The 26,299-nt window shown below is 44.9% G+C and overlaps 1 pseudogene; it reads left to right on the top strand.

Moving 5' to 3' along the window:
* Nucleotides 1-2,395: 2,395 nt before the first annotated feature.
* Nucleotides 2,396-26,299, top strand: part of LOC129400653 (craniofacial development protein 2-like) — a 115,979-nt pseudogene continuing 92,075 nt past the window's right edge.

Raw genomic sequence — 26,299 nt, 5'->3', positions numbered from 1 at the left:
ATGACATAGACCTTACCCATGAATGAATCTGCTCTATAATAATATTCTAAATTTCAGAGTTCCTGGAGCCTCTTATGCTCTAGCCTTCTGATATACACATTTGTTTGGGTTTAACATGCATGCTTGTAATCCCTTACATAAGGGTTTAAATGGCTCCAGGATGAAACACAACAATCTTCACTTTCCTCTTATGGTCGTGGGATGGAGCATGGTGGTGGGATTGGTGTTTGAATATTAAATGCAATGAATTATTTTGAAAAACAATCACTTGTATCACTTGTCATCCTGTTGATCTTCAATTTGCTCAAGTAGGTGCCAGTAATGTCTCCATTGTCTCTATCACATGCTAGCGCCTGCTCACTACAGGAACATGAAGAGCCTCAAGCTGTTCATTCAGGGTTTTTGACAAAGAAGTCTGACCATCTCATAGGTGGGTTGCCACGCAGTCCTTTGATGTCCCATGGAATCCAGTCAGTAATAGCTCTAGTCCAGCAGTCATCTCTAAATCGAATGATGTGTCCAGCCCATCTGATTTTCGACGCCTTGGCAAAGGAGACAGCGTCCCTGATTCTTGATTGTCAACGGAGGTCAGAACTCCAGATTCCTTCTCTCACTTAAGTAAAATGTGATACTCCAAGCATAGCTCTTTTGATTCCTCTTTGGGAAACCCGAATAGCATTCTCATCCTGTTTTTATAGGGCCCAGGTCTCTGAGATGTATGTTAGTGCAGGAAGAACGGTGGAGTTGAAAAGTTGTGCCTGGAGCCAGAGGTTCTTCATTCTCTTAACCACTTGTTCGACACTCTTGAAGGTGTTCCACGCTGCTCTCTTCCTCCTGTGTAGTTCTGGCGCCAAGTCGTTCCTCATGTTGAGTTCTCAATCCAGGTACACATAGCTGCTGCATTTGAGATGTTTGTTCCATTGAGAGCAAATGGAATGTCAGGGACTATTTCGTTTTTCATGTCTTGGTGAGATTCAGCTGCAGTCCAACCTTTACATTGATGATCACTTCCTTGTAGATGGTAAAATCCTGGTGGTGAATTCATAATACAGCTCACAAAGAATCCTGATGTAAAGAGTTTGAATGCTCTGTTTGGCTAGTGCTTCGATGACTGCTTCAGTCTCAACAGAATCAAAGGCCTTCCTTAAATCGATGAATGTTAGACAGAGCAGCATCTTGAATTCTCGCAAAACGTCAGTAAGCTTGGTCACTGTATGGATATGGTTGATCATGCTGAATCCTTTTCGGAACCCGGCTTGCTCATGTGATTGTCCTTTGTCTACTGTTCTATTCAGGATGACTCAAGTGAACAACTTGTAGATGACAGACAACAGGCAGATTAGGTGAGAGTTGCCGATGTTGTGGATGTCTCCCTTCTTGCACAACAGGAGGGTCCTGCTGGTTTTCCATTGGGATGGAACCTTGCATTGGGATAGGTAGCGTGTGAAGAGCCGAGCCAGTGTATTGACGAGTACTGGCAGCAGATTATTCAGGTGTTCGGGTCTGACCTTGTCTGGACCGGGTGCTGTACGTGTCTTTACTGACGAAATGGTATGTTGGATTTCAGAAGGGAGAACATTGAGAATGACGTATCTATCCTGTGGAATTTGGTATGTGGGTAGGTGGACATGGCTATCAAAGAGATCTGAGTAGAAGTCATGAATAATCTTCTCTATTGCCCTTCTGGAAGATGTGGTAGACCCATCAGGATGTCGGAGTGCAGTCATCTTGCTCTTGTAGTTGGCGAAGGACAGGCAAGCATTGCGAATACTTTTCCCAGCTTCTGCTGCATCAGCCAACACTTCTGCTCTTCTCTCTTTGAGGTCTTCTTTTACACTTCTCTGCACAGCTTTGTGAGCTTGGATGTTAGCTTGTGATTGCCTTAGGCTCGTGCCAGACCACGTTGGTGAATGAGCTCAAGAGTTTTTGAAGACAGGCATCTGTTTGTGGCTTTCCCACTCTCGGCATTCCTCGAGCAATCATGGAGGTGCTGAATCAGTTGATCGTATTCCTCGTCAATGTTGTCAACGATGGCATCTTCCCACATTGTCTCAATAGTTCCAAAGAGCTCCCAGTTCATCATCATTCTGGGAGTTCTCTTCTTAAACTTAAACTTTGTAGTCTTTTCTCCCTGTTCTGTGAAGTAGAATTTTGCATGGCAGAGCTGGCAAGCTACCCATGACGTATTCGATATGCCAAAAACAGTAAGAACAATGGACCTCATTCCCCTGACACTGAAAGAGGCCCCAATACGGCAGTGCTAAGAAGGATGAACAAGGAGAGGCTGATAAAATCTCAGGAATGAACTAGACTGCCAAAACGAAGAAGGACTAAAATGACTGTCTGGATTTTCAGTGCACATACGCTGGCATTGGAAGCATCCATCAAGGACCTAATGATGCAAATGCAGAAGATCAAGTATGACATCATTGGTCTAACCTAGATGAGAAGGCGTCAAACACATCACGCTGTTTTCGACACTGGAGAAGAACTGTTCCTTGGAACATGCGACAATAGAGGTGTCGGTGGTGTCAGTGTCCTTGTCAACACGAACTTGGTCATGAGCATTGATTCAATCGAATGCCTAACAACCTAAATCGGATGCTTACACTTAAATAGATGTGGCTCATTGCCAGCAGTTTCTATCTTCGTCATCTATGTACCAACACCCAACTACGACGAAGAAGAAATTGAGAAATTCTACATGGAACTGAAGAAGTTCTATAAAGAAGATCACACCTTCTACAAGATCATTGTCGGTAATTTTAATGCCAAGATAGGGCCAAGTAGATCGCCTGAAGAACTTCACATCAGGACCCATGGCCTAGAATGGAATGAATAGGGTAAGAGACTGTCTGAGTTCATCATGTTGACCAAGACTATCCATGGTAATTCACAGTTCCAGAAGGCCGAATTTAAACGTTGGACATGGGAGTCTCTTGGTGGACAGTTCCACAACGAAAATGACCACATCATAGTCAATCGATGATTTTGCCTGACCGATGTTGCTGTTGTCCCAAAATTCCAAACAGGACCGGACCACCATCTCTTTCATGCAAAATTTTTCTTGAACAACAATATAAAAATAAAATAATAATTTCAATTTAAAAAAAAAGACTAGTGTGTTCCAGCCAGAGCAACAATACAGAGGACAGGGTGCTGGTGTTGCATGCAGTCAATCAGGGTTTGATCCCCTGCACCCTTTATGGTCCACCAAGCACAGCTGGAAGTGAATCCTGAGTGCAGAGCCAGGACTGAGCCCTGAGTACCAGATTTAGTCTCAAAACCAAACCAAACCAAACCAGAAAAAAAAAAGACTAGTGTGTTCTTTGCCAGGAGACAATACAGTGGGTAGGGCACTTGGCTTGCACATGACTGACCTGGGTTTGATCCCTAGCACTCCATATGGTCCCCTGAGCACTTCTAGGAGTGAACCCTGAGATTAGAGGTAGGAGGAATCTCTAACTACCATCAGGTGTGGCCCAAGAACAAGAAGATGAGTGTGTCTTGTCTTTTTTCACAGAAATGTACTTATACTGAAATTTATTTTCCTCTGGAATTTTAACTTAACTGGCATCCTGTAATTTTATTTGCTAAACCTAGTAACCTTAAATCTATGAAAAAGATATTTTTTATTATTACTATGCTGCAGTGCTATAAAAGAGAAATCTTATACACAGACACCTTGGTAAAGGACCAGGGATGCAGCTCACTTGTCTTGCACATGTGAGTTTCTGGGCTTGATCCCTGGGACTACAAACAAAACCAAACCCTGATAAATCCTCATACACATGGAAACAAATAACATGCTTCTGTTAATCACTAGATTAACAAGGAAATTAAAGTAGAAATTTAAAAATACTAGAAGACAAATATAAATAAAAATATGTCAGTGGGACAGATAGTACAGCTGGTAAGGCTCTTGCCTTGCACATAGCTGGCCTGAGTTTTATCCCTAGCACCCTGTATGGCACCCTGAGCACTGTTAGGAGTGATCCCTGGTGCACACAGGAGTAAGTGCTGAACACTTCCGGGTATCGATGAAAAACTAAATAAAAATACAAGTGAGCAGAACGATAAAATGCAGAAAAAGCATGCGTATGTCAGGTAATAGTGACATAGGCCTTCATAAAGAAATTTTTTAAAAAAGCACAGATAAACAATAAACTTATAGCTACAGCAATTTAAAAAAGAGTAAGTAAACTGAAATTTAGTAAAAGGAAGGAAATAATAAAAGTCTGATCCAAGGGCCAGAGATATAGCAGGTAGGGCTTTTGCCTTTTACCCAGCTGACCAGGGTTCCAGTCTTGGCACCTCATCTGGTCCCCTGAGCATCACTAGGAGTAATTCCTGGGTGCAGAGCCAGGAGTAACCCCTGAGCATCATGGGTATAACCCTAAAACAAACAACAAACAAACATATCTAAGCCATTAAGCCAAAATAAGAAAAGAGAGACCAAAAAATCAGTAATGAAACCAATGATCAATGAAACAAATCAACAGATCAATGAAACTATGTTTGTTTGTTTATTTGTTTGTTTGTTTGTTTGTTTGAGTTTACACAAGCAGTACTCAGAGCTTTCTCCTGGCTCTGCTCAGGGGTCATTCCTGTCAGGGCTTTGAACACCATATGGGGTGCCAAGGATCAAGTTTGGTAAGGGGCTAGTTGTTTTTTTTTTTTTTTTAAAGATAAATTCGAGGGGGCTGGAGCAATAGCACAGCGGGTAGGGCATTTGCCTTGCACTCGGATGACCCAGGTTTAATTCCCAGTATCCCATATGGTCCTTTGGTGGTGGAGAATGGGCACTGGTGAAGGGATGGGTTATCAAACTTTGTATGGGGGAAACATGAGCACAAAAATGTATAAATCTGTAACTGTACCCTCACGTTGACTCTCTAATTAAAAATAAACTAATAAAATAAAAAAAAAAAGGGAAAGAAAACAAGGCAACCTTCAAGTGCATAAAAGCTAACTTGGGTGAAACAACATTTGCATTAGAGATGGACTTGGGAACTTGACCCCAGCAGCAGAAGTAAATATAAATGCTTGGGGACAACGTTAAATTAAAAAGGGTGTGAAGTACAGGAAAAGAAAATACAAACAACAGAAAGACTCTTAGGGAGAAGAGATTTTGCACATCATAAGAAGTTAATCTCCAAGGGGGCTGGAATGATAGCACAGCGGGTAGGGCGTTTGCCTTGCATGCAGCAGACCCGGGTTTGAGTCCCAGCATTCCATATGGTCCCCCAGCACTGCCAGGGGTAATTCCTGAGTGTAGAGCCAGGAGTAAGCCCTGTGCATCGCTGGGTGTGACCCGAAAAGCAAAAAAAAAAAAAAAAAAAAAAAAGAAGAAGAAGAAAAAGAAGTTAATCTCCAAGGTATATAAAGAATTCAGAATTTTACAACATACAAACAAACAACATATGAAACTATGGGCAGAAAACTTACCATAAACATATTCTTCAAAGAAGAGATACACGTAGCTGATGGTCGTAGGAATAAATGTTCATCACTGATGGTGAGGAAAATGCAAGTTAAGACCATAACAAGATAACATCTCAAACCTGTAGAACTGTTAGACAACAGCTTGGGGAAGGAAAAAACAAAGGGGGTGGGAAGAAAAAAATTGTTTTTGAAGGAGTAAGCCTTTTTATTCTCTTTAAGGATATATTCTAATTGTAATTAGATTGATCAAGTAAGCTATAAAAAAACTAATTTAGTGAACAGGCAAAATGAGGTATAATAGTTTCATTGTATAAGGAACCACCTAAGCAATGACTAACATTTTCTGGCACTACTACATAGTTTGTATCCATTTATATAAATGTTAACAATACATAGTAGTTATATATATAGATATAGATATAGATATATATGGGATACAAGTGTGCTTTCCCTTAGCTTCTTAAACTGTGGGTCATGACCCCATCACTTAAAAATAAATGTTTTAAAATAAACTTCCTGGGCTGGATAGATAGTTAAAAGGCTGAGCATATGGTTTGCATGTGGGATCCTCAGTCCAGCATGATTCCCGGAGCACTCTCAAGAGAGTGGCCCTAACCTCCTTAAGCACAGAGAGAAAAGAAGTCCCCAGCCCCACCAGGTGTGGTCAAATCCCCCCTCATAAAATGAAATCCATATAATCATCAGTAAATACTGAATATGTGTATCTATTATATATGTCTACATATTCAGGGTTCTGTAGCAATTTCTTGGCCATTGGGGGATGGGGGCAGGTACACTGGTCATGGGTTGAAATTATTTATCTGGAAAACTACCAATAGCAGTATTGTAAATCATAGAACTTCAGTAAATAAAAATGGTAAAAAGTTTCTTGGCCAAAAATGAGTGGTGAGTGGGAAATATTTAAGAAGTCCCATTACTTGGGGTGTTTGCCTGGCTCATAAGGATTCTTTTTCTTTTTTTTTTTTTCTGAAAACTCAGGAGTGAGCTCTAATCCAGGCATCTAATCCCTTGGTCATAGATGATTGGTCTAGATGCAGACCCCTAACCCAGGCTGGACCAATCACAGTACTTCTCATTAGAGGTAAAAGCCTGGCATATGTGTGTACTGCAGGAGAATGAATCCAACATATGCATGGAAGAAAAGACACAGAGCTTGGGAACTATTGGATTTTTGTCCCTATTTTGGTTTTTCCCAAGGCCCAGCTGTTCCTTATTTTCCACCGCTGTGTGAATTGCTGTGTGTTTATCCAATAAATTCTGTTTTCTTGCCTGTTAGCTGTGTTCCCATCATTTATAATAAGATCATCCTAATTCATCCAGTATTGTGTCATGTGCTATGCTGCCACTAGGGAGTATATACATATGTGTAGGATAGGGCCCTTGCCCCTGGAAAGACTGTTTTATGTGTCAAGTCCAGAACAGGGTGGAAAGTTATTAATTCTACAAGAGGCTTCCTGGGCTATAAGAAAGCAAATGAGGGAGAACTCACTTCAGGACAATCACTCAGGAGCTTCTTATCTGAGATAGCTTTAAATTTTTTATTGTTACTATTTTGGTCGCAGGGGTAGGGTGGGGTGGTGGTGGTGGGGAGCACATCTGGCAGTGCTCAGGATTACTTCTGGCCCTATCCTCAAGAATTACTCCTGGTGGTGCACTGGGACCATATGGGATATGGGGGATCAAGCCCAAGTCGGCCCAGTGCAAGGCAAAAGCCCTACCGGCTTGTACTATTGCTCCAGTCCCTGAGACGGTTTTTGAGATTATCTCTAGAGTTAGACTTGGTCTTGAGGCAATGAGAAAGAGGGGTCTTTGAGACAAACAAACAGCATGGACAGATTAAGCAAAAGACAAAATGGTATATGTGTGATAACAGCCATATGTGGCAGTTCAAGTCACTTAACAACAGTGGAGAAATGTGGAGTTTTTGGCTTGGTTTTGTTTTAGGGCCATGCCCCTGTGTCCTTGGGAGTGACTTCCAACTCTGTGCTCAGTGCTTTCTCCCAGCAGCGCTTGGGGGGCCAGGGGGAACTGGGGATCAAACCTGGGTGAGCTGCATGCATGCCTGGCAAAGTGCCTTAATCCCTCTCCACATGTCTCTGGCCTGGAGACTTGGAGATTTTTTTAACTGGAGAGAAATGTGGTCTTTGTAGTAATAAATATGGCAGTGAATTGGAATGGAAGAGAAGATGGGGTCATATAGTTCAGAGACTTTTATGGTGTGCCAAGTGGAAAATAAATATGCTAGCCAGGTGAAGGCTGGCAGAACAGAAATAAAATGGGGGTATGCCTTCAGATAATCACAATACTTTTTATAAAAAAGTATTTCAAGAGGATAGAAGACAGATGAACTGGGCATTCATGGAATGAAGCAAAGGCTGAAAGCTCTGTGCACTTTATGTACATGTACGTGTGTGTGTGTGTGTGTGTGTGTGTGTGTGTGTGTGTGTTTCAGAAGGATTCAGACATGCCTAAAGGACCTCCCTTAGCTGTTGAAAGTCTTATGGAAGTTGAATAATAAGAACAAGAAATGAAATCAGCAACCAAGCTCCTCAGTTGATAGCCACACCACAGAGAAGAGAAAGCAGGAAAGACAAGACACCCAGAGGAGTCTCTCTCAAGGCCTGATACAGAGAAACACTAGGCTGAAGGGTGATGGGAGGCTGGAGGGAGAAACCTATAGATGTGGTTGAGACTAGGGATGACCCACCCAGGGGAGTGAGCAGTCTTTAGGTTGGGTGAGATGCAAGTAAAGGCAAGTGTCTACTGAGGGAGTAAAGGCGAAGTGACAAGATCACTGATTCAGTGAGATGAGGGCAATGAGAGAGACCACCGAGCTGAAAGGGGGTTTCAAGGCTCCACAGGCTTTGACATTGGGCCCACAGCAGTTCCCTATAATAACTGGTTTGTGTCTTCATGACAAAATAATGGAGATGAAGACCTTTGAAGGTAGAAGGAACTATGAGAATGAAAAACTGTGCATGTTTCTAGAATGAGAAGGAGCAGGTCTTCTAGAATGAGTTTCTAGAATGAGAAGGACAGGAAAAGACTGGTAAGCAGAATGTCATGGGTTTCCATGGGAGTTACCAAGAATAGGCAATGGGAGAAAAAGTCAAGAAAAGGAGCCAGGGTCCAGGGCTGGAGTGAAAGTATAGTGGGTGTGACCCAAAAACAAAATACAAAAAAAAGGAATCAAGTCCAGTAGATGAGAGATCAGTGTAGACTGGCCCATCAGTGTAGATTGGCCTATCAGTGTAGACTGGCCCATCAGTATAGACTGACCTATCAGTGTAGTCTGGCCCATCAGTGTAGACTGGCCCATTAGTATAGACTAATCCATCAGTATAGACTGGCCCATTAGTGTAGACTGGCCCATCAGTATAGACTGGCACATCAGTGTAGACTGGCACATCAGTATAGACTGACCCATCAGTGTAGTGACTCATCAGTGTAGACCAGCCCTTCAGTGTAGACTGACCCATCAGTATAGACTGGCACATCAATGTAGACTGGCCCATCAGTGTAGACTGTTCCACCAGTGTAGACTGGTGTAGAGTGGGGCTGAAGTGCCTCCGAGATACATGAGGAGAATTCAGTGTTGGGAACGGAAGTGTCATCTTGCAGATAGTGGACTGATTGAAGTGAGAGGACAGCACTTGGTTTTTTGGTTTGTTTTGGTTTGTCTTGATTTGGTGTGCTTTTTCTGGCAACCCAGTGGTGCTCAGGGGTTATTCTTGGGTCTGCACCCAGGAGTCACTCCTGGGATGCCAGGGATCAAACCCAGGCCCGCCACATGCAAGGCAAATCCTCTAAGTGCGCTACTCTCTCCAGCTTCGAGATCACAGCACTTGAGGTAAAGAGTAAGGACTCACGGAGATTTGTTTCCAAGAAGTCACAGGTTTCCTTGCGTGCCCTGGGGAACGAACAAACTTGGATGCAGAGAAAGAAAAGGAATACAGAGGAAGCGTAATCCATGGCAGCTGTTTCTCACAGTGAATTGAACAGGAGAGAGGAGGCAAAGGACTCACATCCATGATAAGGAAACAGAAGAAGATGGGTGTAGGATAGCATTGGTTTGTCCTTTCTGCTTTGCCACAGGGAGCTTAGTTTATTGGGTTACTCCCATCACAGTGCTCCCATTCCTCTATGTTTATCTGTAAACTCTTTCTTTGTGCTCTGCTTCCCCAACCAGTCAATTACTTTTATCACCTAATCAGACTCTGTTAACTTGTAAATATTGCTTTTTTTCTTCTCCTTAAGTCCTTTGCATAGTTAATCCAGAGCAATATCCTTTTTGTATAGACACAGGAAAACAGTCAATGCTATGCTTTTGTAACTTGGGAATTAGTGGACTTCGAATAATATTCACTCCTGGGCATCTGTTCTTTCGATTTATGCCTCAGTTGCCCTTACTTCCTACCACCCCAAAGCAGGGTCCTGACTGGAGACTGGATGGACCCAGGGCAAGCTCTGAGCTACCCTGGCATCGAAATGGGCCAGGCCAAAGCTCCATAATACTTAACTACAAGTTAAGAGCATGGTCATGGACAAATTCTGTCATGATCCAAAAAGTAACAACTAGATTAGGACCCTGCTAGGATTAGAAAAACTAATCTGGCTTGAGCACAATAGTCTGAGATCTATAGCGAGATGTCTCTAGGAGAGCCACCCTACCAACTTAATGTATCTCTTACTGTGTCCATACAAAATAACTAATATTAAGAAGTAGAATTAAGATGTTAATTAATATGTTAATTAAGTTATTGGACTAAAGAAAGGAGAAAAACCCCTAGGTGGTATTTCACCCTTGAGCCTGATGGCAATCAGGAAGGGCTTTGATATGTTGATTGTGCTGCCCCCAGTGTTGGGGAGTTGGGGAGAGACTAGGAGAAAGACCTAGGTGGCTAGTGGGAGTGTGGAGAGATGAGCAGGAGAGACAGGAGGAGGTGGGAATGAGGGGTAGTGTGAGACTTGAATGGGAGGCTCAGTGAGACTGGAACAGGCGCGTGAGGAGAATGGAATAAAAGGCTGATCCTGGCCCTCGTTTCCTCCTTCATCTGCCTATGGCATCAGCCATCCAGGATGGGGAAGTGGCCCAAGACCACCAAAAGCAGGCAGTGAGAACAAGCCGTGGGATTTCCTAGGCGCATGGAAATTACAGATGGGTGCCCTCTAAATTATTTTAAAAAGATTGTTTTCATAAGCATTTTTATAAGCATTTCGCACCCATATCTGAGTCCTTTATGCATGCCCATGGGTGTATGTGCTTGTCTGTGAATGCATTCCTGTATGTGCATGCCTAAGAATGTGTGTGTGTGTGTGTGTGTGTGTACACATGCACGCGTGCATGTGTGCATGTCTGCACAATCACAAGTATCCACAGAACCTTTGCTCTGATTGGACAGAGAAGATCAATGTCACACTGATCCATCCCTGCACTAGGCAGTTGAGTGTAACAGGTTCCAGGGCAACAGATGCTTCTGACTCTCGAACTCCAGTCTCTGGGAGGGAGTAAAGCAGGCAGCCCGAGAAGAAAAGGTTATCTGTGGGCCATCTCCTGAAATCAGCCCTTTCCCCTTGGTGGCTTCATCTCTCCAAGAAGCTCATGGTCAGAACATTATCACCCTCTGTGTTCTGCCTGCTGCGCAGATATCAGATAATCTTGTTCCATTCATCTGGAGCACTTTCCTAGCAGTGTTCTGTGTCCAACATATCTTTTTTTTTTCTTTTTGGGTCACACCCAGCAATGCACAGGGGTTACTCCTGGCTCATGCACTCAGGAATTACTTCTGGCGGTGCTTGAGGGACCATATGGGATGCTGGGAATCGAACCCGGGTTGGCTGCATGCAAGGCAAATGCCCTACCCACTGTGCTATTGCTCCAGCCCCCCTGGGTCCAACATATCTTGTAACCTACTTCTCTCTTTGGGAGAAACTGACAAGCTACTGAGAGTTTCCTGCCCACATGGGACAGCCTCGAAAGCTTCCCATGGTGTATTCATATGCTAAAGCCAGTAACAAGCTGGATCTCTTTCCCCTGACCCTGAAAGAGCCTCCAATGCGGCATCCTTGGGAAGGTCAAGTGGAGAGAGGCTTCTAAAATCTCAGGGATAGGACGAATGGAGAGGTTACTGAGCCCGCTCGAGAAATCGATGATCAACGGGATTTCGTGATCATTCTGGGTCCAAAGGCCACTCCCACTGACAGCCCAGATTTGCTCAGGTCCAGGGTGTTACACCTGGGTATGCTTGTTGTTATTGGTGTTGAATGGGCGGCCCTGAAGTGCAGGTGATCAAACCTGGACCCCCAACGTGCAAATCATGTGCCTTAGTGCTTTGAACCATGACCCCAGCACCAGAAACTACATTTGTAATAGAAGGCTGGTATGCACCAGCAGGTTTGAGGCACTCCACTGACTCTGAATCAGCACCACCAGAGGCTCCCTTCATCAGCAGGGAGGGGCTAAGAGGAGGCGGTAGTCAAAGAAGAAAGCTCGAAGGGTCAGAGCGGTAGTACAGCGGGTGTTAACTTGCCTTGCATGACACTCATCCTGGTTTGATGTCACACCACATCCAATCCTCCAAACTGTGCCAGGAGTGATTCCTGAGCACAGAGCCAGGAGAAAGCCCTGAGCACTGTTGCATGTGACCCCCCAAACAAAACAAATTTTAAAAGGGGCTGGAGGATGTTGTGGGAAAGGAGAGAGAGGTGGGAAAAATAAATAAGGGGCTGGAGCAATAGTACAGTTGGTGGGTACAGCCAACCCACATTTGATCCCCAGTATCTCACGTGGTGCCTGTGCATTGCCAGAAGGAAGTCTTGGGTAAGGAAGAAGCTCGGAGCCTCAGAGAAGTCATGCAACTACTTCAGAGAAGCTAATGAACAAGGGGCAGATGCGAAGCATCATGGCCGGTGGTCCCAGAGGGACTCTGTGCGAGGGGCTAGCATCATACTCAGAAATGTGTGCGTGTGTGTGTGTGTGTGTGTGAGAGAGAGAGAGAGAGAGAAAGAAAGAAAGAGAGAGAGGGAGAGAGAGAGAGAGCAAGAAAGAGCAAGAAGAGAGTAATTGTGAGAGCAGGAAGAAAGAGAGAGACAGACAGACAGAAAAGAACACATGAGAACATTCTTCTCCCGTAATACAGAAAAAAAATGTCAGTTTCTCCATAAGCAGAAAAATGTCTGTTTCTTCCACAAACACAAAGTGCCTGGATACAAGGGAGTAAACGATTTTGTTAAGATCTCTTCTGAGGACACACGCTCTATCAGAAGGAGAGTGAGGGGCATTTCCAGAGGTGTGTGACCAGTATTACCATGACCTGTGACTGCTCTCTCCCTCCTCCCACTGCAGAAGCATTTCCTTCTGTCGTTACTCTTTAACAGAGAGCCCAGTTTCCAGCCGACAGAGTCGTGCTCAGTTCCTCTCCAGATTTGAGCATTGCACAAGTGACACGGCTTCTGGCTGTCCCGTAAATGAACAGGGGAGGGACGCTGGAGTGTTCCTGAGCGCCACTCCGGGGAGGGGAGCGTGCCTTTGGATATTCCTTCTGGTCCTCCTCCAGGACCAGAATTTGAGGGGTGGGGGTGGAGAGCTGTTGTGGGAGCACGCCCCGAAGGGCTGTCAGCAAGATCCTGTCTCTCTGCACGGCTCTGGGGTCATCCCGTTTCAGTCTGGAATGTTCCTCCCATAAGGAACTGGAAGGCAGACCTCGTTGGAGTGACCAAGGAGAGCCTGAAGGTTATCTTGCTGCAGGCCAAGGTCAGCGTGAAAGCCGAAAACAACCATTGCAGATGGCTCTGAGTGCTGCCTGCGGAGGAAAAGAATGTTCCAAGGACTCCTTCTCCAGCTACCTCTGACCTGGAACTGCAAACCAGCGCTGATTCCCCTGGCTGGCACCTCCCACTGGAATGACCCCAGGGGACCGCAGCTGACTTCATAGTTATTAGTTATATTTAGCTCATTGTGGAAAGGTCAAGCCAGTTCCAACCCAGACTCCCAGCTTTCCCCCTGCCGGGCCTCTCCAGTCCTTCCTTGGGGCGACTCCTCCCCCGTGGGTGGCTGGAGGATCCCCCTGCAAGCCTCCAGCAGAGCCTACGAGCTGGATTCTGAGGATGCTATGATGTCAGAGGGCATGGGTCCCAGGCCTCTCCCTCCACCCGCCGGAAATTCTGCTTTCCAAATGTCTCTCTCGGGACTGGATAGCACAGCGGGTAGGGCACTTTCCTTGCATTCGGCCGACCCGGGTTCGATTCCCAGCATCCCATATGGTCCTCTGAACACCACCAGAGGTAATTCCTGAGTGCAGAGCCAGGAGTGACCCCTGTGCATCGCCGGGTGTGACCCAAAAAAGAAAAAAAACAAAAACCAAATGTCTGTCTCTGTCTCTGTCTCTGTCTCTGTCTCTGTCTCTGTCTCTCTCTCTCTCTCTCTCTGTCTCTCTCTCTCTCTCTCTCTGTCTCTCTCTGTCTCTCTCTGTCTCTCTCTCTCTCTCTCTCTCTCTCTCTCTCTCTCTCTCGGATCCTGAGTATCTGTTATCATTCCTGTTTCCTAATGAAATTATGCAAGTGCCCTGGGGGAAGGAAATGACTCAAGCTTTTCTTTTGTCAGCTGGGGGACTCTGAAGAATGGGCACAAGTCAAGGCCTGGGAGGTGAGAGGCAGCTGCGGGGAAGCCAAGTTCTGGTGACATCAGCAAGACCGATAACTCCCCAGATCCCCAAGAGAGAACCAAAGGGATGGTGGGGCCATGAGGACACAGAGAGGGAAGAGCACCACAGAGCTGGGGTAGGACACGGTGCAGGAGGTAAGGCGCTTGCCTGGCATGTGGCTGACCCCAGTTCAGTTACCACACTGCCCGTGGTCCCCTAAACCCACCAAATATGGCCTCTTCTCCCCATCCTTTACCACCACCCCCCTCAAAGAAACAAATTGTGCATCATAATAATGGGAACCTAAATACTAAATACTCACTTGTCTTATTTTGGGCGAGTATCTGGAGATGCTCAGGGCTTACTCCTGGCTTTGTGCTCAGGGATCACTCCTGGAGGTCTTCGGGGACCATATGGGATACTGGAGATCAAATCCACATACAAGGCAAACACTCTATCTGCTGTACTATTGCTCTGCCACCCGCTCCCATACTAATTTAATAATGATGTGTGAGGGAGGGAGGAATGCACAGCAGCTCAGAGAGAGAGAGAGGGAAAGAGAGAGAGGGGGAGCAACAGAGAGAGAGAGGGACAGAGAGAGAGGACAGAGAGAGAGAGAGTTCTAGATCTTTTCCCATTCTAAAAAAGCCCTTTTCGGGGGCTGGAGTGATAGCACAGCAGGTAGGGCGTTTGCCTTGCACGCGGCCAACCCGGGTTCGAATCCCAGCATCCCATATGGTCCCCTGAGCACCGCCGGGGTAATTCCTGAGTGCAGAGCCAGGAGTAACCCCTGTGCATTACCAGGTGTGACCCAAAAAGCAAAAAAAAAAAAAAGCCCTTGTCAATACCTTATTATGGAAATAGCTAGAAATCTCTGGAAAGGCTGGCATTTTAGGAAAAGAGGACTTGAGGGAGTTGGAGGTGGGGAGCGCTGGTACAGCATTTGCCTTGCATGTGGGAGGCCTTGGGTTTGATCCCCAGCACTGCAGATAAAGAAAAAAAGAAAGAGGAAAGGAGTGCTTGGAAGTAGGAGCACTTTTGTGTTCTTGAACACTTGCAGTGTTTTCATTTTGGTTTGGTTTGGGGGCCATAGCCAGTGTACTTAGGGGACAATGCAGTGCCAGGGCTCACACATAGAAGTGACGTGCTCCAGCTCATTTCGTTATCACCTAGACTGGTATTTAGATTTTAGCCTATGTGATACACACTATAGTGATAGACCAGTGGGTAGGGTACTTGTTTTGCACATGGTTTTTCTGTATTCAGACTCTGGCACCACATATGCTCCTCCCCACCCCCAGGACCAGGCCCTTAGCTCTGCCGAGTGTGGCCCAAAATCACCAACAAAAGCAAAACAAAAACTCGGTATACTATATTGCATGCTGGAGCGATAGAACAGCGGGTAGGGCACTTGCCTTGCATGCGGCTGACCCGGGTCCAATTCCTCTGTCCCTCTCAGAGAGCCTGGCAAGCTACCGAGAGTATCCCGCCTGCACGGCAGAGCCTGACAAGCTACCCGTGGCATACTTGGCATGCCAAAAACAGTAACAACAAGTCTCACAATGGAGACATTACTGGGGCCCGCTCGAGCAAATCAATGAGCAACAGGATGACAGTGATACAGTGATACTATATTGCATAAATGTAATAAGTGCAATAAATTTAATAAAAATTAAATTCAGGGCCAGGGAGATAGTCAGAAGCTCATGCTTTGCATGGATGGGACCCTAGTTTCATGCTGGCACGAGTGCTCTGACACCCCAACACTGCAGGGTGGAGATGTGGAGCCCCTGAATGCATTTGGGGTGGCCCTGGAGGTCCCCCAAACCCCAAGCCCTCGCAGTGACTCCTCCAGACCCAGTGGGCAGTGGTCATGGAAACCCCTCCACTGCCAAACAAATACCTAAAATCCAAATTCAAATGCATGAAAGAAGTGAGCAAGAAAAGAGAAATGTCCTGACTTCAGGGTTTGTGTGGGACTGGCTGGCTCCTTCGGGATTTGCAAAGTGCCACTGGAAGCTCTTCTGGCCCTGGCAGGCAGGAAGCTCAGGGCTCTCTGAGGAATGCGAGGAGAAGAGTCTTCCTCTATCCCTGGCTGTCTGGACAGGGGTGCGTCTAGGCCAAGTGTACACCAAAGGGCTGTAAGTGCAGGTATCCTTCACTCACCAGTGGATTCCAGGGGCTATTTCCCGCACTCTACCCCAACAGTGGGAAGACCAGGCTCTCCTGGATTCCCAGCCCTGACCCTCGCCCTGCCAAGACCACACTCAGCAGGGGGGGCACCGCCTGCCCCTGGGAACAGGCCCCCTGTGACGCATGTGCCAGAGCCTGGCCAGCTTCTGGGGGCAGGGACCACCTCTGTTCTGAGTTTCATTGAGCTCTTATCCTGACTTGTCATTTCCTACAGGGTCTGGGACCCTGGTCTGTGTCCAGGCCTGTCAGCTGAGGGAACAGAGCACTGATTTTGCAAATTCAGTACCCTGCCTTGCACACACACCCTTCTCTTTCCAACACACAAAAGCTTGTTAAAACTATAACCAGGGGTGAGGAATTAGCTCTCAGAGCCAGAGCACTAGCTTTGTATGCTGAGGGACCAGGCAATCAGGGGCCTGCCTGGTCCCCTGGGCACTACTGGGAGAAACACGCCAGAAGTACTCCCTGATCACCAACCCAAAAAGCAAAGACAGGCTGGAGAGATACACATGGGTTAAGGCCCTCGCCTTGCATCCTGCCAAATCTGGCTTGAATTCCTGGCACCACATATGGTCCTCTGAGCACTACTGGGATCACTCCTGAGCACAGAGTCAGGAGCAGCCTCTGAGCACTGCTAGGGATGGCCCAACACCCAAACTCACCCCAAATCTAATCCAAAAGTGATACTATGCTCGTAGGGTCCCCAATATCTAACATCCCCCAGAGACCCAGCTAGAACTATTAACATTTGTCAGCACTTAGGTGGGCTATGATATGGTACCACTGTACCCCTAAAATCTGTAAACATTGACACTCATAAACCAATGTCACTCTTAAACACAGTGTTCTTGTTGTTTTTTAGAAAATAATATCTAGGGAAAAAAGCACATAAAAACACTGTGCACAGGCAGGCCTTGCAAAATGTATAAAATGAAAATAAAATGAGATGGCACAAACCACCTAGCAACCCTCCCTGGCTAGTTTTATCAAAATCTGACAAAGTATTAGGCATTATTTTGATAATAGTCATTATCATCAGACTGGAGAGACAGAACACACAGCTGACAATCCCCAGCACCCTGTAGCGTCCCTCGAGCACCAACAGGAGTGATCTCTCAGCACAGAGTCAGAAGTAAGTCCTGAGCATCGTCAGGTATGACCCCGAAACAAAACAAAACACATCATTATTATTTTGGCCAGGAAATGTGCAGAAAGGAATACATTTATATTGTATTCTCTTAATATGGTATTTTCAGCTCTTGATTAATTTGCTCATAGTGTAATTAATTCATTGGTGATTTACAATCTTTGGATTCCAGAGATTTTAGCTTTAAAATGTTGTGTGTAAGACAAAACAATTCAGCTCCCAAGGAGACTGTAAAGGGGAGTTGCTCTCTGATTCTCTTGGTCCTAGGACTAACATACCTATCACCAGTCCTTACACAGTGTAATATTCTACCCAGTGAGTATGTCACTATTTATGCTAATTTTTATTTCTTTGGTTTGGGGGCCATACTCTGCAGTACTCAAGGGCTACTGCCTGCTCTGTGGTCAGGGGTCGGCCCTTGTGGGGATCAGGCGACCACATGTCGGACCAGGGAGCCTGGGTCCCTGGCTTGCAAAGCACGTGCTCTAGTCCACTTATGTCACTGTTCCCATGACACATTTTAGAACCATTTCCAAAGGGCTGAATATTTAGATTATTTGATTTTTCATATCATTTATGATGTTGGCTAAATTTTGGCTTAAAGGTCTTTTTCCATATTTTAGCTCATTTCCTTATGTGAGAGACACAAATAGAAATACTCAGGGAATGAAGGGCTGGAGAGAGTTACAGGGGGTAAGGTGCTCACCTTGCTTGTGGCCAATCATTCCCCCAGCAGTGTTTGGGGTCCTGAGCACTTGCAGGTATGGCCCCCAAATCCAAAACTAAATAATGAAAATGAAAGTATTTTAATGCTTTTGAATATTATTCTCTATTATACTCATGTACAGTCTTCTGGGGTTATTTGAAAAAACTTAATTTTTATTAAAAGCTAGAAAATATTTAGGCATCAAGATTGAATCTTAAAGGACTCTTGCTAGTACTGTTTTTAAAATAATTAAAAAATTTTAAAATATGGCATTAGAAAAGCCCCTGACATTGGCAGAGAAGCTAGAATTTGTTGTGGGTTCAAATGTCATTTATGTGATGCTTCAAAACTGCAGTCTGGAGGTTATAGACCCAGGAAGATTTGGGTGTGTGTCAGTCCCCCAGGAAGTCAGAGATATAAAACAGCAGAGTCAGAGTTAGTCTCTTTATGGGGGCTGCTTTATGCAAATGAGAGGGTGATGTATGCAAATGAGGGGCTCATTCAGTGCAGCTCTAATTGGTGGAAAGTTGTTGAGTGTTGATTGGCTAGATTTTCATCCCAGAAAATCTTTGGCTTGCCAGTGGGGCTTCATTTTCTGTTCAGGAATGTCTGTACCAATGTACCAATGTACCAGGATGTGCTAGGGACCAACCTCTTACAGACTTGACTGTTTCATACCCAGACTGGGCGAGTATGTCACTTTTGTCTCTTAGATTTACTAGTGAGGTTAGAGGGGTTTTTTGTTTTGTTTTGGAGTCACATCCCCTGTTGCTCAGGGCATTTTCTTGGCTCTGCATGTAGGACTCACTCCTGGTGGGACTGAGTGGGGGACATATAGGGTGCCAAGGGTTGGACCCAGGTTACCTGCGTGCAAAGCAAGTGCCTTACCCATTATCATACAAAAAGAATCTCCTACCCCCACGCCATGCTGTCTTCACTGGGGTCCCCTTGGAGGGGGGTGGGTTGAGTTTCCCTCCCCACCCCAAGCAGAGCCCTGGCAGCCGAAAACCTCCAGAACCTAGCCACAGCCATGCTTAAGGGCACTCTCCACACACTCGAACGAACCTCACACATGAAGGAACCGGCAGAGGAACCCAGGTGTGCGGGACCCAGGGCTGAGATCTCCAAACCTGCTTGGATCGGGACTAGGCCTTCTCCACTCAGATCCCCAGTTTTCCAGTAGCTTGGCAGTCACACCTACAAACTGCCCCCAGCGCCATGTAATTTCGTCAATGGCCAAGATCCAGAAACTATAAAACAAAGCTCCCGGAAGAGAGCAACACAATTTTTCCTGGAGCACACGGCCACGTGGCCATGCGACCTCTTTATTTTAATTTGAATTTTAATTAATTAATTAATTAATTAATTTTTCCCCATACGGCAGAGCCTGGCAAGCTACCCATGACGTATTCTATATACCCAAAACAGTAACAACAATGTGCTTTTTGTGTTGTGTTCCTGGAGCAAGCAGATGCCATCGGGCTACACTAGCATGCAAACAGGGACAAATGAAGACGCTACTAGTGCCTGCTTGAGCAAATTGATGAATGTCTGGATGACAGTGATACAATGATACAGTTATGATGATTTGGGGGTGTGTGAAATTTCTTTTCATTTTCCTAAAGTGTTTTGTCTAATTAGGACCAAATATGGTAGCACTGTAGCACTGTCATCCCATTGTTCAGTAATGGTGCTCTAGCGGGCGCCAGTAATGTCTCCACTGTGAGACTTGTTGTTACTGTTTTGGCATTTTGACTACGCCACGGGGAGCTTGCCAGGCTCTGCCGTGCGGGCAGGGTACTCTCAGCAGCTTGCCAGGCTCTCCGAGAAGGACAGAGGAATTGAACCTGGGTTGGCCATGTGCAAGGCAAATCTATTGCTCCAGTCCAACCAAATATGGTATTAATATTAATTACCAAGAGCTGGAGAAATAGTACAGGTTTTAAGTGCTGGATTTGCATGTAGCTGATTCTGCATGTAGCTGATTCTGGTTCAATTGCTGGCAATGGTCTGGAGCCTTGCCAGGAGTGATCCCTGAGAGAAGAGCCAGGAGTAAGCCCTTAAGCAACAAAAATTCCCTGTGTGGGTCTTGGTACCATACACTCTCACTTTCACAGCTTCTTGAAAGATTCCTAGAGTCAAAATTATAAGTACAAAACTCCAGGTGCTGGTCGTGCTCCGACAGAGTTTTAGGGAGAGAAAGCAGCAGAAGTAAAAGCCAAGGAGAAGCTTACCCCTCTCCCTCCATGCTCCCATCCCTCCCATGCTGTTGCTCACAGGAAGTTGACAATATGGAGAAGAGATTAGAGGGAGCTGGGGGGGGGGCGCGGGGGATGGAGGAGGGGTAGGGGGGAGTGTGCTGTCTGTGCCAACATTCCTCAGAGTCCATGGTAGGTCTGTCTCTTCAGACAGATGGTGGATCTTTAGGGACCCTCCTGAGAAGGACCCTCAAGGGTAGGTCAAGGACCCTGCTCCACTCCTCCAGGAAGCACAGGTAAAGGTGGAGAAAGGGTAGCCAGCTGCCCTCCACCTTTCCTGAGGCACAGGTAAAGGTAAAGAAAGACTCCCTGAACCTTTAGGAGTTTTCTACCAGAACAAAAGACCCAAGGGGAAAGAGTATAGGGAGTTAGGAGCTTGCCTTCCATGTGGCCAACTTCAGTTCCATTCCCGGAACCCCATATGGCCCCCTAAGCCCCACCAGGAGTGGTCTGAGTGCAGAGTCAGGAGTAAGCCCTGGCCACTGTCAAGTATGGTCCCAAACAAATAGACAATACATAGTTCAGGGATTGTCACTGACAAATACTGAAATAATGACTGCAGGTTAGTAGGTTAGACAAATCAGCAGCCAAGAACCAAAAGGCATCATTCAGGCAGCCATCGGATCCCTGGCACTGGGTCTGCAGCCATGACCAATGCCACCCGGAGTCACTGCTTCTCAGCGGCCCTTTAATCTCCAAGGAAAGCAAAGGCTTAGGCAAATAAGTTCTAAAATGTTTCAGGTTTCTCTGCTCTTGACATTTAGTGATTGTAGTGTGTTCCTGGAGAGTGTACAGGTTCTAGGGTCTAACAGCTACTGGCTTTTTGTTCTTGAGAAGGCAGAGGGCTTTGATATTGTGATTCACATTGTTTGAAAAGCCCTGGGTGTGAAGGCAAAGACAAAGCTGTGTGAATGTTGAGGATGTTTAATGAGCCCAAAGAAACAGCTGCGTAGATAGCAAAGCATAAGAGAGCTGAGGTGAAAAAACTATAATCAGAAATGAAGAGTGTTGGATATCATTGGTTTGTCCTTTCTCCCTTGCCACAGAGTTTGGGTTTATCTGGTAATAATCTCTAAACAATTCTAGACTACATTGGTATGTCCTGCTCCCCTTGCCACTGGGATCTTAGGTATATCAGTCACGCCCATCAAAGTGCTCCTGAGTCACTCCCATTCCTTTGTTGATCTGCAACCACTTCTACCAGTTTATCTGCTCTTCCTCTAATCAAACTCTGTTAATTTGTAAAGTCAGACCTTGCTAGGACAGTGAGCTTGTATTGTAAGTTAATATTGTCTTTCTCCTCTCTTATGTCTTTTGAATAGTTTACTTTAAAACAATATCCTTTTTGTGTGGACAAAGAAAGACATTTATTAATATACTTTGGTAACATGGGATTTAATTGGCTTTAAATATTATTCATTCTTGGGCATCTGTTCTCTCGACCTAAGCCTCAGCTGCCCTTACTTCCTAGCACCCCCAAAAGCAGGGTCCCGACGAGAGACGGGACGGACCCAGGGCAAACGGTGAGTTGTGTGCTACCCTGGCATCGAGAAGGGCCTGGCCAAAGCGCCTAATGCTTAACTATATGTTGAGAGCTTGGTCATGGGCATGTCATGTCATGATCCAAAAGCAACGACGAGACTAGGGCCCTGCTAGGGCTAGGAAAGACTAATCTGGCCTGAGCGCTGTAGTCTGAGATCGAGGTGACCCTGGAGAGCAATTCTATAAGCTTAATGCGTCTCTTGCTATGTCCATACAAAATGATTTATAATATGAATACCTATATGTTAGTTAGACAAAGAGAGGAGAAACACACCCATGGGATTCCGCTCTTGGGCGGATGTCCTGCTGAAAGAGATTCTGTCCTAGTGAAAGCATCCCCTAAGGGATAGAACTTTACCCCCTATTGCAGCATCCAGAGCCAGATGCACGGGGATTTAAGGTGGCTGTATGAGGGGGCTGGCGGGGAGTTCCAGGAGGATCAGAGAGAGAGATGGGAGTTATAGAGAGAAGATTGGAATAAACTGCGATTGAGACCAACCATCTTGGCTCCATTCTTTCCTTCACCTGCCTCATCATCGCCATTCAACCTCCCCGGTGCGGTGTTGCCTTCGCCCTTTCTTTTTCTTTTTTGTGTTTTTACACAAAGAGTATGTTAGGTGATATTAAAAACAAATATATCACCTTAAGATCTTAGGAGCAGATTAACAGCAGCTGAGAAAAGATCCTGGAGCTTCAAGATGAGACTCAGAAAAACTCTCAGAAAAAAAAAATCTGGAAGATAGGAAAAAGCCTGAAAACAAACTTGAGCTCTTGCACATGTGAGGACTGACCGTCTCTCTAGTCTCCCCGTCTCTCTAGTTACTCGAGAAAGTAAAGGCATACCATTATATTTTACAAATGACTTTTAATAATGTACTTTTAAAAAATCAGTTACATTTTGGGACCAGAAAGACAGCTCAAGGGCTGGAGATCAGGCTCTGCATGCAGGAGATCTGCTTCTACTCCCAGCACATCATGGTCCCCAGAGTGCTGCCAGGAAGGAGCACAAAGCTAGGAGCACCACTGGGTGTGGCTGGAAAAAAAACAAGAATAAAAAGGAAAAAGAATTGGTTACCTTTATTTTATTAAAACATTTTGTTTTTTGGAGGAGGCCCATACTTGTTTGTGCTCAGGGTTTACTCCTGGCTTTGTGCTCAGAAATCATGTCTAACAGTGCTGGGGGCACCCAGGAGATTGAACCCAGATAGGTCACATGCAAGGCAAGCGCCTTACACACCATACTATCGCTCTGCCTCAAATTTGTTGCCTTTCTATAAAGAAGCAAGAAACAATCTGAGAAGGAAATATGTCTTTTATATCTATAATAAATATGTTACATATTTATAATAGCACCAGAAGGGTTAAATGAAGCAATGCTCTAAAAAATTTATAACAAATAAGTACAGAGATACCCAGTGTTCATGGATATTAAGATGACAACACTGTCCAGAGAAATTTACAGATGCAATGCAATTCCAAGGAAAACTTCAATGATGCTTTTTGCAGAAACAGAAAGATTATCTCAACCTTATATGGAATCTCAAGGGAATCTAGTAGCCAAAACAATCTTGAGAAAGAACTAAGTTTGGTGACTCATTTCCTGATTTTACATTTTATTGCAAAATTATAGTAACTAAAATAGTGCAGAACTGGCCTGAGGACAAGCATATAGATTAATGGAATAGAGAGCCCAGAAATAAACCCTCGCATCTCTGATCTGTTAATTTTGAACAGAGGTGTCAAGACTATCAAAAAGAGAAAAGACAGTCTTCAACAGATTGTCCTGGGAAAACTTGGATATCTACCTGCAAAAGAATGAAGCTGTATCTTTAGCTTATTAAAAATTGTCTAAGAATGCCTTAAAGACCTAGACAGAGACTGGAGAGATAGAACAGTGGGTAGGGCCAACTTGAGTTTCATTCTTTGTATCCTGTGTGGTCCCTGTGCACTGCTGGGAGTAACCCCTGAGTTCAGAGCTAGGAATAACCCCTGAGCATCACCTGGTGTATCCCACAAACAACAACAACAAGAACCCCCACAACAGCAGCAATAACAACAAAAGGTCTAAAATAGAGCTATTGAAAGGAAAGGGGAAAATTTTTGTGATATTGGATTTGGCCACAATTTCTTGGGTATAACACAAAAGCAGGATGAAAACAGAAAAAAAAAATAGAGAAACTGAAATTTATAACAATTTAAAACTCTAGTGTATTCAAGATATCACCATTAAACCAGAGAGATAGTATAGAGGTTAGGGCACTTGCCTTGCATGTGTTGAGCCCCGTTTGTTCTCTAGCAACACATACGATCCCTTGAGCAGTACCTTTATTTACTTTTAAGCGATTGATTGATTTGGGGAACTTGGGATCAAACCTGGCAGTGCTCAGGGTTTACTTCTGGCACTGAGCACAGAGCCAGGAGTACCTCCTGAACATTGTAAGGTGTCTCACATATCTCCTAATTAATTAAAATAAATAATACTTGCACACAGCTGACCCAGGTTCGATTCTCTATCCCTCTCAGAGAGCCGGGCAAGCTACCGAGAGTATCCCGCCCGCACAGCAGAGCCTGGCAAGCTATCCATGGCATATTCGATATGCCAAAAACAGTAACAACAAACCTCAAATAGAGACGTTACTGGTGCCCGCTTGAGCAAATCGATGAACAGTGACAGTGACAGTGAATACAGCACCAAGAAAGTAAAATGATAACCAAAGTAATGGGAAAAAAATGCTTGCAAATCAGTTAAAGTATGTAGCTCAGTAGTAGGGAATTTTTCTTGTATGTGTGAAGTTCTGGGTTGGATCCCAGGTATAGAAAAGGAAAACAAACAAAAATCATACCCTTGCAAATTATACATGACAGGAGATTAATATCCAGAATATATAAGAAACTCCTATAAGTGAACAATACATTTGAAAAAAAAAAGATAATTTGGCCTGGGGAGTAGCTCAGTCAGCTGCTTTGCATGCCAGAGCCCCCAGATTAAATCCCCAGCAATTGCAGAGATGCCACTTCGCCCTGTGCCAAGCTGACTTCACCCGAGAAACCTTGGAGGGTGCCAGGTATATCCCTCTGCCTGCCCCAGCAGAACCCCGACAGCCACAAACTCCAGAACCCAGTTGCCAACACACTCACAGCTGATCTTCACAGGCTCCAGAAGAGCCCCTCATGAATGAGAATGAATCCGCTGAAAAACCCAGGTATGCGGGTTTTGTGACTGAAACCTCCAGGCTCTCACAGTCAGGAATGCCCCCCCTGCCCCCATCTTGCTCCTGGCTGCCTAGCGGTCATGCCCATGAACTGCCTTTGGGTGCCATTAATGGTCATGATCCAGAGACTCACAAATAAATCTCAGAAGAGAGAAACATGCTGCAGAGATTCTCTGGACCCCCAAATCACCATCCAGTTAAAAATTTAACTCCAGCTCTAGCACCCTATTTAAAACTTTAGAATTCCTGAAGCAACATCTCATAATTTTTGCCACTGATATGCTAAGAGTAGCACACCATATTTGAGGGGATGTATAGTAGAAGGCAACTGATCTTGATTAAAAAAAGACACACACACATATATATATATGTGTATATATATATACATATATATTAGCATACAACATGGTAGTGATCCCTAATAAGGAGCTTAATGACTCCAAGTTGAGATACAACAATTTTCACATACTTTCTTCAAAGGAAAGCTTTTTGATCATTTTTTGTGGATTATTCATAACAAGCAATACAAAACAAATTATTTAGCATCTACCTTTGGAACAGGCTTGGGTGATGGTGAAAAAATTTGAAATAATGGTGGTTGGGAAGTGTAATGGTGGTGGGATTGGTGTTGAAATATTGAATGTAATAAATTATTGTGAATAACTTAAAATAATAAAAAATAAATAAACAAATACCCAGCAATGTATGACCCTTGAACACTGCTGGGAGTGACTCTGAGCACTGATCTGGAAGTAGTCACCAAGGACTGAATATGGCTCCAAAACAAGACAAATAAAGAAGTAATAATTTTTAGGGGCTGGAGCGGTAGCACAGTGGGTAGGGATTTGCCTTGCACGCTGCCAACCTGGGTTCGATTCCTCCGTCCCTCTCGGAATGCCCGGCAAGCTACTGAGAGTATCTCGCCCGCATGGCAGAGCCTGGCAAGCTACCCGTGGCATATTCAATATGCCAAAAAAAGTAACAACAAGTCTCACAATGGAGATGTTATGGTGCCTGCTTGTGCACATTGATAAGCAACAGGATGTCAGTGACAGTGAATAATTTTTAGAAATGTATAAGGTGCTTTAATAGATATTTTTCCTAAGAAGAGAAGAAATGATCAATTGTCATGT

This window comes from Sorex araneus, chromosome 1, assembly GCF_027595985.1.
Source record: "Sorex araneus isolate mSorAra2 chromosome 1, mSorAra2.pri, whole genome shotgun sequence".
Lineage (NCBI taxonomy): Eukaryota > Metazoa > Chordata > Mammalia > Eulipotyphla > Soricidae > Sorex > Sorex araneus.
Note: the sequence above shows the minus strand (reverse complement) of the source record. Positions and strands in the feature narration are given on the sequence as shown.